The sequence below is a fragment of the Setaria italica genome, chromosome III (assembly GCF_000263155.2).
Source record: "Setaria italica strain Yugu1 chromosome III, Setaria_italica_v2.0, whole genome shotgun sequence".
NCBI lineage: Eukaryota > Viridiplantae > Streptophyta > Magnoliopsida > Poales > Poaceae > Setaria > Setaria italica.
The window spans coordinates 29,906,327-29,916,720 of record NC_028452.1 but is presented as its reverse complement, the minus strand read 5'-3'; positions in this window follow the sequence as shown (position 1 = coordinate 29,916,720).

Genomic DNA, 10,394 nt, shown 5'->3' with positions numbered 1-10,394 from the left:
TCGATCACGTCCAGCAGCTCCTCAGCAGCTCGTCCACGTGCAGCAAGATCGCCTCCGGTACCGCGGCTCGTCGTCGGCTCGTCGTGGCTCGTCGGCGGCTCGTCCAAGTGCTGCAGGCGCAACACCTCCAAGGTATCCACACGTGCAGGGAGGAAGCGTCGCAAGCCGGACTGCTAGATCCGCGAGTTGCAACAGGCGAGGGCGTGGGAGGCGCGGCAGGTGTGTTTCGCCAAAAAGGTGTAAAACCTAGGGCGCCCCCACCCCTCTATTTATAGAGGTTCCTGATGGGCCTCTGGATCCGAGGCCCATTAGTACTCCTAAACCTAATCCAACTCGGATCAGATCCGAATTGGGCTTCCAGCCCCTTAAGTGTGTGACCCTATGGGTTCGGATACGTATAGACATGGCCCGAGTACTCCTACTCGGCGCAATAGTCGGTAGCGGCCTCTAGCAAGACGTGCCAACTCCTATACGCATACGAAGATCATATCAGACGAACCATCACAACATGATATACATGCTATTCCCTTTGCCTCACGATATTTGGTCTAGCTTCAAGCCGACCGCTCTTTCTCGATCCTGTGATTCGGAATCCCTTTGTAGGTTAACTCTTAACCGTACGTAGCATGGCCATGCATTTTCGGATCCGATCACTCGAGGGGCCCAGAGATATCACTCTCAATCAGAGAGGGGCAAATCCCATCTTGATTGACCATGTCTCATAGCATGCTTCTTGACAAACCCGAAAGCTACCTTTATAACTACCCTGTTACGGCGTAGCGTTTGATAGCCCCTAAGTAGGTCGATCCACATCTAGAATACATGCGACAATCTCAGGTCTAAGGACAAAGCGTATATGTTGTTTAAAGAGAGAACTACTTCTCGTGTTGGGTCAGTCCTAACACATGTCTCCTCATGTGTCCACATTATTAGTTCAACATCTCCATGTCCATGACTTGTGAAACATAGTCATCAACTAATACATGTGCTAGTCTAATATTCATGTGTGTCCTTACATGAACTCCGACTAGGGACAACTTTAGAATAACCATACAAGTAAAGAGTTTCACATACAATTCACATAATTGCAAATCAATTCAAGTAGCCTTTAATGGATATTCAATGAACACAATATACAAATCATGGATACAAATGGAATATCATCATCTCTATGATTGCCTCTAGGGCATACCTCCAACAATATACAACACCCAAACAAGACGTAGGGTATTACGCTACTCTAGCGGCCCGAACCTGTATAAATTCGTGTATTGTGTCCTTGCTTTTATCTTCAAGTTTCATGTCCAACAATCCCCAACCGACAAATCGACTACCTCGGGTACTCCCTCGTTAGGTTGCCGGTATAAAATACTAACATCTGGTGCCTCAGGTAGGGGTGATCGTTGAGATCATCGGGCGACCTTGAAAGACCTCATCTTCAAAATCAATCTACTTGGCGAGAAACAAGTCGCCGAGTTACAATTCGAAGTAGAGTCGAGAATTTTGGGAAAACAATTTGATCACGGGCGATTCCATCCGCAGAAGCTGCGAGTCCCTGTCCAAGATTGAATCCGACAAGGCAACCTCGACATGTTGTTGCGATTAGTTAAGGCGGACGGACTCAAATTCCGTGTTCTCGTTTGGTTTCTTTCGCAAGCTACTATGCATCTATTCCAAGTCGGATTCGTCAAGATAGAATTCAAAGCGGAGAATTAATATCCATCACCACCGAGTTGGAGTCCGGAGTGGACAATTCGCGGTCGCCGTCAACAAAAATTACCGCCATCATCAATCGTCTGCACGGAAGATTGGCGGAGGGTCTACCAGCTACAGGTCTTTACAAAGATTCCATGCGGGTCACGGTGGCAGGAGGCGCTGCAGCGCTGCTATTCATCGAAAGATTGCCAGGAAACAAAACACTGTTTGTGGTACGGGCAGAGGCAAGCTTCAACAACCTACGCATGGATTGGTGCAAGGGACAAGCAATCTGGTGTGCTGCCGTTCTGACCGCACGAATCAATTTTGTGGACTTGTGCTATGCGCACATAATGAAGCTACCAGGAGGCTTCTAGCATCCCATTGTTACAAGTAACAATCGCGCGATCCACCACTACATATGCGACAACAACTACTTCCACTACTCTGCTCGACTACTTCGACTACGCCGTGACGCTTGCCGCTGATACTTGTCTCGACTAGAAAACTAGTCGGGGCGAACTTCGCACCGTCGACAACTAGTCGGAAGTGACTCCGACTAATCAGCTTCACCAACAACCGTTGTGGCTTGGTCGACGACAACTTCAACTACTCATCTGAACTAGAAAACTAGTTGAGGATGGTCTACTTCAACAACTCGTCTCGACTACTCGTCAACAACAAAGTCACCGACTACTACTTTAATTACTCTTCTCGACTACTTCGATGGGCGACTCACCGATGACTACTCCGACTATGTCGTGACGCTCGCCGATGACTACCTTGACTACTCGTCTCGACTAGAAAACTAGTCGAGGACGGTCTACATTGACAAGACCGATCCACTGACTCTCCGACGACTACTTCAGCCTCACGAGGGCGCTCGGCATGAAAATGTGATTTCAGTCGAGAAATTCGAGGTGACCAGAACCATTCTAAAGAGCTAGTAGGATTAGACGCAAACGAGCACTCATTGAGATTAGTGATGTGCAAACACTAATTTCGAAGAAGATTGAGTCATATATTAGAACTATTGGTGGTTTTGATTTGGTTATTGGGGGCAGTCCATGCAACAACCTGGCTAGGAGCAACCGTCACCGCAGAGATGGCTTCGAGAGCGAACATTCTTCTCTAGTCTAAAATTATTTTAGGATTCTTGACTCCATGAAGTAAGTGGACTTCTGTAGTCTTTAGCGTATCTTTGTTGTCTTGTTCCAAAATTCTAGCATTTTGCTTTTTTATCGAACTATTGAATGATACGAAGGTTGACTGGTGTTATTTTCATGTCACTCTAATTTAACATGCAAACTCTCAAAAAATTGTAGAAAGGATCAAATTCTATTCTTTTACCTATAATTTATTTATCTCATGTTTATTGTAAGGACTAAATTAAATGTTATAAACATATTTACTCTATTTTTTCCCTACCTAATATTGATCAAATTCTTTATCTAGTAGGAAGCATATAAAACAAGCAAGTTATATGTTGACGCAAAATCTGGATGTCAGGCTCTTGTGTCGGTCAACACGTGAGGACCTGAGAGATCTATTTAACTCCGGTGCAGGCTCCAATTGACTTGCGTAGGTGCATGGTGTGCCAGTCAATTTTCTGCAATTGATAAGATGAACACTAAATTCTTGAGCCGATTGGTTGCAAAGCTTTCGAGCTCATAGGTGGGGTTACTTTGAATAAACACCATTAGAATATGCTTTTAATGTAATCATGTGGTGTATCAAAATAAGAATATTAATGGCATGTGCCATCGGCTATATGAGCCGATGGGCTAAGATAGAAGCAAGATTTAAACAACAACCATTAAAAACAACTTGTCTACCACTCTCGCGGTAATTAAATTAATAGATCTAATTAATGTCATAAGTCGATAGATCATACGTAATCGAGATAGTATGACTCATAGGGCGTTAACTTCAATCTATTAACTTGAAAGCCTAGATTATGGCAACAAGGCCTCGCACGCGTAGCCATCAGCTCAATGGTGTCATCCTACTGCTGAGAGAGATGAATCAGACCCAACCGAGATAGCATCGGCTCAATAGCAGTAGGTTGACCCTAAGGATCCAACGGCTAGTGATACAAGGGGCAGGACTAAAAGATCTATCGAACCTAGTAAAAATAGGCAATTAAAGCATGCAATGTTTAAAAAAGGACTAGGGAGATGATAAAAACAACCTAATCAAATCTAAGCAATTCGATAATTGTGGGCGTTTGATATAACTAAGAGATCGATACGATTCAACTTAATCAAACCAAACAAACTCGATAACTATGAGCACTCAAAGACAAGCAGGGGATCGGAATGATACAACCCTATTTGAATCTAAGCAACTCGATAACTAGCCTTACGCTAAAGGATCAGGGTATCATAATTAACTAAGAAATCCCTGATATAGATAACATAGTGACCAGGGTGACGGCACTTACATGCTTGCTGGAGATCAAAGCCGATGCAGACCTACTTGCTAGAAGAAACTTGCCGGTTTCTACTCTACTCCTAAAAACTAAAGGCCTAGTCGATTACGACACAACTGTTACAATTATGCCTAAAAACTACCTAAGATAACATCTCCACATTTTCCTTTATTTGGTGAAGGCGCCGCACTTGCATCGGACTCTCCCTCTCATGATTCCATCAGCTCCTGGAATCTTCTCGCCGTTAGTTGACTTTGGTCAAAAAACCGATGTCAACAGATGCCCCCCAATTTTGGAATATAATATTATGTTCCAAAATTACTTCTTTTGTCAGTACCTCCATAGATCCCAATCCGATGCACTTTCCTGGCAAAAGAGTTCTCGCTGCAATCATGACCCCTTTCTTCGGGTCACGCGATAGTGTTTCCTTGATTTTTGAGATTGAATCAACATAAACCATTATATAACCTTCACTCCTTCATCTTCTCCTCTAAGCCAAGAACTCCCGCTGCCATAAATCTTGAAAGCTCAAACATTCACCGCGACTAGACCACAAAGATTTCCTTCACCAGCTTTGACCCCAAGCGCCTAGAGCTTCGCAAGCTATAACATCAATGGTGACTTCAAAATCTATTCCGGAGGCACTGTACTTGATACTATTCTTTGGCTTTTATAGATCCAATTTGGTATGCAAATCCCTTCACCTAATTTCTTTTGTTCCCCAATTTTGATGCGTCGTAGGAACTTAGAAGCAATATCTTAATCCCAATTTTTGACCTTAATGGAGCCAACTTCTTGGGTCCAATGGGTAATGAAGATCCCCTAGAATTCATCAATGCCGAAACTCAAAAAATCCCTTATAAAACTTCATCCATGGATTTGTGTGCTTGGAAAGATGTCTTTTGTTCATGGCCAGGCAAAATCCAGGGGTGGAGGACATGGTATAACAGGGTATCTACTGTTAAAAAAGTGTATTGGGATGGATCCTATATTGGCCATTGCATTGAACTTTCTTTATAAGAAATAAAGGAAAATGAATCTCTCTTAGCTACTGCTTCATAGTTCTAGTCTGATGCGTTAAACGCTTTCATGTTTGGGGATGGTCCAATGGCTCCTTGTTTGTTGGATGTTTATATGCTTATTGGCCTTGACATTACATCCCTTGTCACCCCGTTCGACTTCAAGTGCACCACTCATCACAAACTGGAAACCAAGGGTGCAAGTGGCTGGAGCAAATACATCACCACTTATAGCAAGACTTCAAGGCAATTTGTTTTTGATGATAGGGAACACACAACATTCCTCAACCTCTAGCAAGAGAAATTTGTTTTTGGTGGATCAACTCTATGTCCAACAACAAACATGCAATGTTTGGCAAAAAAGCTAGCTGTCAAAGGAGCGATCCCGCTTGGAAAATATTTGCTAGGAGTTGTATACTCATTGATGCATCAGGTAACTGTTAAGTTATTAGCTAGCTCACCCATCAGCCCAATCGGTGGTCCCTGGTGGTTCATTCAACTGTGGCTCAGTGTCTACACCGCATCAGCTTTGGAGAGGGATCTTACAAAAAGTACTTTTCCTTCCTCCTATGCTGAAGGCGTGAAACCCACTCATCGCAGGTGTACATCTCACGGCGAAGCAACATCGGTTTTTCCTGGGGTTCTCTAGTAGCCGATCTGTTCGAGACTTTTTACCATGAATTTATGCAAGAGTTGTCTATTTGGTTTGTGTACGAAGATCGAGAAAGCAATTTTGAATTTTTAGTCGATCAGGATTTTGACCAAGTGGGTGTTGATGAAAGCAGCACGACTCTTCTCTTGACATCGATTTCGCCATGTATCCTCCTTGTTGGCTTTGATCAGGGCCGTACTCACAGTCCTTCTTAGGAATTCTATCATCCATCAGTCTTTGCTTGCTAGCTCGACTTTGGAATAGTCCCAATCGGCCTGTTTTTTATTGACAAGGTAAAGGCAAGAGACCCCCTGGACCGAGCTCTTCAATTCGATCGGCTGCGAAATGTAACTTCCTTGGTGCCTCCTCTAGCTTTATTAGAATGGAAATGACTCATCGACTATGCCTCAAGACTCTTCGTCCGATGGTGGAAAGAACGAAGAGAGCACTTAGCGTGCCGACCAGTTGTGCATTATCGCATTAGAAATTATCCTAAATACAAGTCGAATAATGAGTAAAGAATCTCGCTCATAACTTTTTCAACCTCTACTATTCCAAATTCTCACTCTTCATTCTGTTTAGGAAGAAGATGAAGAACAATCTCCAATCGTAAGTAACAATGGCCAATCAATTTCATATGGCCCACCTACCCCAAAACCAAATCTAGGAGCTAGTGCCCCCTCCCCCTAGTGACTGCACTGCTCAAAGGTCCTCCTCTCGCCAAACGCAAATTGCCAGCCAAGACATCAAGCTTGAGAAAGAAAAAGACACCAGATGAAACTGTGCAAATTGGAACTTCATCGGTATCAATATTACGACACTTTCATGCATTTTCCAATGCCCCCCCACAAATGTCTCCCATTTGAATTTACCATTGCAAATACCTTCTCCCACTCTAGAAATCCTACCTCCACTGGTTGAAGAGCTCCTGGAAGAACAAAACCCAGTGACTGAACCAGCACGAGAAGGTACTGATATCGTATCAGAGGAATGCGCAATGGTATGATTCTGATCAATTTAAACATGTCTTATGATTCATAACCTTCTCACCCAACATTATTGCAGGATGTACAACCAGTACTGCCACGCCATCAGCATCGGCATTGGCATCAACATCGGCATCGGCATTGACATCTGAATCAGATGAAGAGGACTTGTAGGAAATACCAAACCCGCAACAACCACTGTCGCCAATCCCGGTAACACTTTATTTTAGAGAAAAAAACTAGCAATTATAGTTATCTATTCACACATTAACTCGCACTGTCTTTCAGGAACTTGCTGATCACTCGAATATCTCCTCGTCAGCTATGGAAATACCACATAACCTCATTACTTCCCCTCAGAAGACCATAGCCAATGGGGACAACACATGAACCGACATCCAGTAGCAACAAATTCAGGTAATGGAATTTTCCCCTTCTAATTTTGATGTATCCAATGATGCTTCAGTTTGAGTATCTCTGGCTTTTAACAGGCTGTTGATCCATCAGCATCGACACTTTCTTTCAGCATCGATGAGTATATTGATGATGAAGAAGTCAGCTCCAACCAACATGCGCCATCGACTCCATCAGACATCAAGGATCAACTCTCAACCATGCTACAATTGCTTCGACAAGAAACAGCCATACTTGTGGAAGACACCAAGCCAATTCAGAAGATATACAAACAGATCAGAACTCAACTAGCCTCAGAATTGGCGACAACCCTAACCCCCGCAGCCTTCATCGAATTGAGCTACCTTTGGGTTCAAACTACACAAAAATGTATAGCCGATCGGCGGGCCAACCAACAAGCTATGATGTAGATGGAGATCGATCGGCTGCAAGCTAAGGAGCTAAAATAGTAAGTTGATGGACTCTTCGCCTCTGCCTCTGCTGCAGAACAAAACATGAAGAAACTGGAGACCCAACGGGATCAACTAATGTTGAAAGTGCATTTAGGCCCCTAAGTGAGTTTTTGTGAATTGAATGACAAAACGATTAAAGGACTAACTTGTTTGCTTAAGATTGTGTCCAGGGTTTTATTCTCATATTTATAATGTGATATTGTCTCATATGTTGAAAGTGTATCATATGGCTCACAATGAAGATAGCAAGCAAGTGTGTGATCCTATAATGCAAATGAAAGATGAATGACAAGCAAGGGTGAAGTGAAACTTGGGGATATGTTCTATGATGTTTCATCTATAAGTCCCCAAATCATGTGATAGCTTGATTGACAAGAGAAGGGATCATGAAGAAAAGAATAGTGATATTCACAATTGGACATTGCAAGACGTCATACGTACATGATAAAAGGACATGGGCTTATGTGTTTCATATTGGTCTTATTATTGGAAGCTTGCAATTCATGGGATATTCTATTATTAATCAAGAATAAGCATTTGAACAGGATTTCAAATGGAATTCATTGTTGATGTAAAAAACAAAGCTAAACGCAATGTGGTAAGAATAGGTGAAGAAATGAAGCGAGATGTTAGAGCGAGGGACTAATCAAGGATTGGTTAAGTGATGGCTTGGACCATGTGTGTTTTGCTAAGGTGAAGTGGCTAGTATCCGAGATGTTTTAAAGTATCATATCTAAGCCTTACCGAGGGAAGCAATGCAATGCATCTAATCTATTATGATTGATAAAATGGAGTGACTTAGGGATTCAAGTATATCTTATCATGAATGATGGAAAATCTTAAGTCACTAGCTCAAGTTGGATGTGCTCAAAATGATAGCAATGTTGAGAGCCCTCAAGTGAATATTGATCAAAGTATGGCACGGATGAAGACTTATAATCTGAAGCGGATAATATTGTGTTTATATTTATTCTTGAGTATAGGTATGTCGTACTATCAATAGGAATGCAACATTAGTTAATTGATAACACCGAAAGTGCTCTTAGTTGACCTATGTGAGATTAACCTTATGGAAACCCTTTCAGTGAGCTAACTCACCCGACTCAGCTGACTTAAGTCGGTTGAGCCAGTAGGTGGACCAAGAAGGTGTCTCTGGAGGTTTTGGAACTAACTCAGTCAAACTGGTCTCATCGGTTTGGCAGATCGGTCTGACCAGTCTGAGGGTTCAGGGTGCCAATGGCTAGTTTTTCAAACCAGATCAGTCTGGCAACCGATCTAACCGGTTGGAACAGGTCCAACGGCTAGTTTCTAGTGTGTGGGGTATTTATACCCTTAGCCCCCTCCTTGGTCAGCTACTGGTTAGACACGCATTTGACATTATCTAGTGACTAGAGAAGCTCTCCCCAACCTATCTTTATGAGACCTGAGTGATTCTTGTGAAATCTTTGAGTTGGGTTGAGAGAGTGATCTTGTGTGAGCATTAGAAAGCTGAAGAGCAATCCATAACTTGAGCACTTGTGTTTCGCGTCGAGAAAGACTTTGAAGCATTTGTTACTCTTGGAGGTGTGCCTCTTAGACGGCTAGGCATTACCGGCTAGCTCCCAAGGTGTGGTGAGCAGCGACAAGTTTGTGAGGGCTGCGATCTTGCCTTCGCAAGGAAAAAGATCATCTAGTGGAGATGAGGAAAGTGGTTGAAAGAGATCTTGCTTGTTGGAAAGGAGTTGAAATAGACTCGTAATCCAATAGGCTCCTCAACGGAAACGTAGGATTCATTGTGGTGAATTTGAACTTCGGATAAACAAATTCTCGTGTCTACATTTGGTTTACCTCACTTGTTGATTTCTAGCAAATTACTTGTGCTTCCACTTCAATCTACTTGGGTGTGCTTGTCGCGTGTGCAGGGACTTCTTTATCCTGCTGGAAATCATCTACAGAAGCCACTCTTCAAGTTTGGTTGGTGCTAGAAGTCAAGAAGGGACTCGAGCAACACTTAGTGTGCTCACTGTCTTGGACCGGTCTGGGAAACCGGTCTGATCGGCTGGCCCTGGCAGTGCTGCTGGGTGGAGTGGATTTTGAAGAATTAGTCAACTTGTCTATTCACCCCCCTCTAGACGACATCAAGGTCCTTTCAAATGCTCAAATTGGACCAGGTAAACTAGGAGATCGTAGCAACCAAGAATCAAGCCAACGACTTTCCCACTGCAATCCAGGAGAAGAAGAAAGAGCAGGCTCACTTTGTCAAACAAGTTTGCCATCAGCACGAGAACATTATCAAAACCTCAAGATCCGACAAAGAAGACCTTCAGCTGATAGACGATGTCTATCAAATCCGCCTGCATGCGGTACATGCCATTGAAAAGGCCTTGTAAGAAGCAATATAAATCTCCTCCTATTAGTTTGCTTATGACTTTTATGCATCTACTTTATTTTGAAGGTGAAACATCAATATCGGCTACAGCTCCTTGATTTGACTCATCAACAGTCAACCTCATCCTCATCCAAACTCACTCTAGGCCAAACACGAGAGTACTGTTTCCTTCACAAATTGGGAAAGCTAAAGAATTCCTTTGTCGTAGTAGTTCACACCTTTCCCATGCCATATTTTTGCAACACATATCCCTTTCTGCTCTAAATACACACTGAGAGCGTATGCTGTCCTCCATAATCCAAGAACATGGATCAAAGAATAGAGATTGTAGGATGGAAGTTTGTAGTGTTTGATACTTGTGGAGCACTCACACCCTC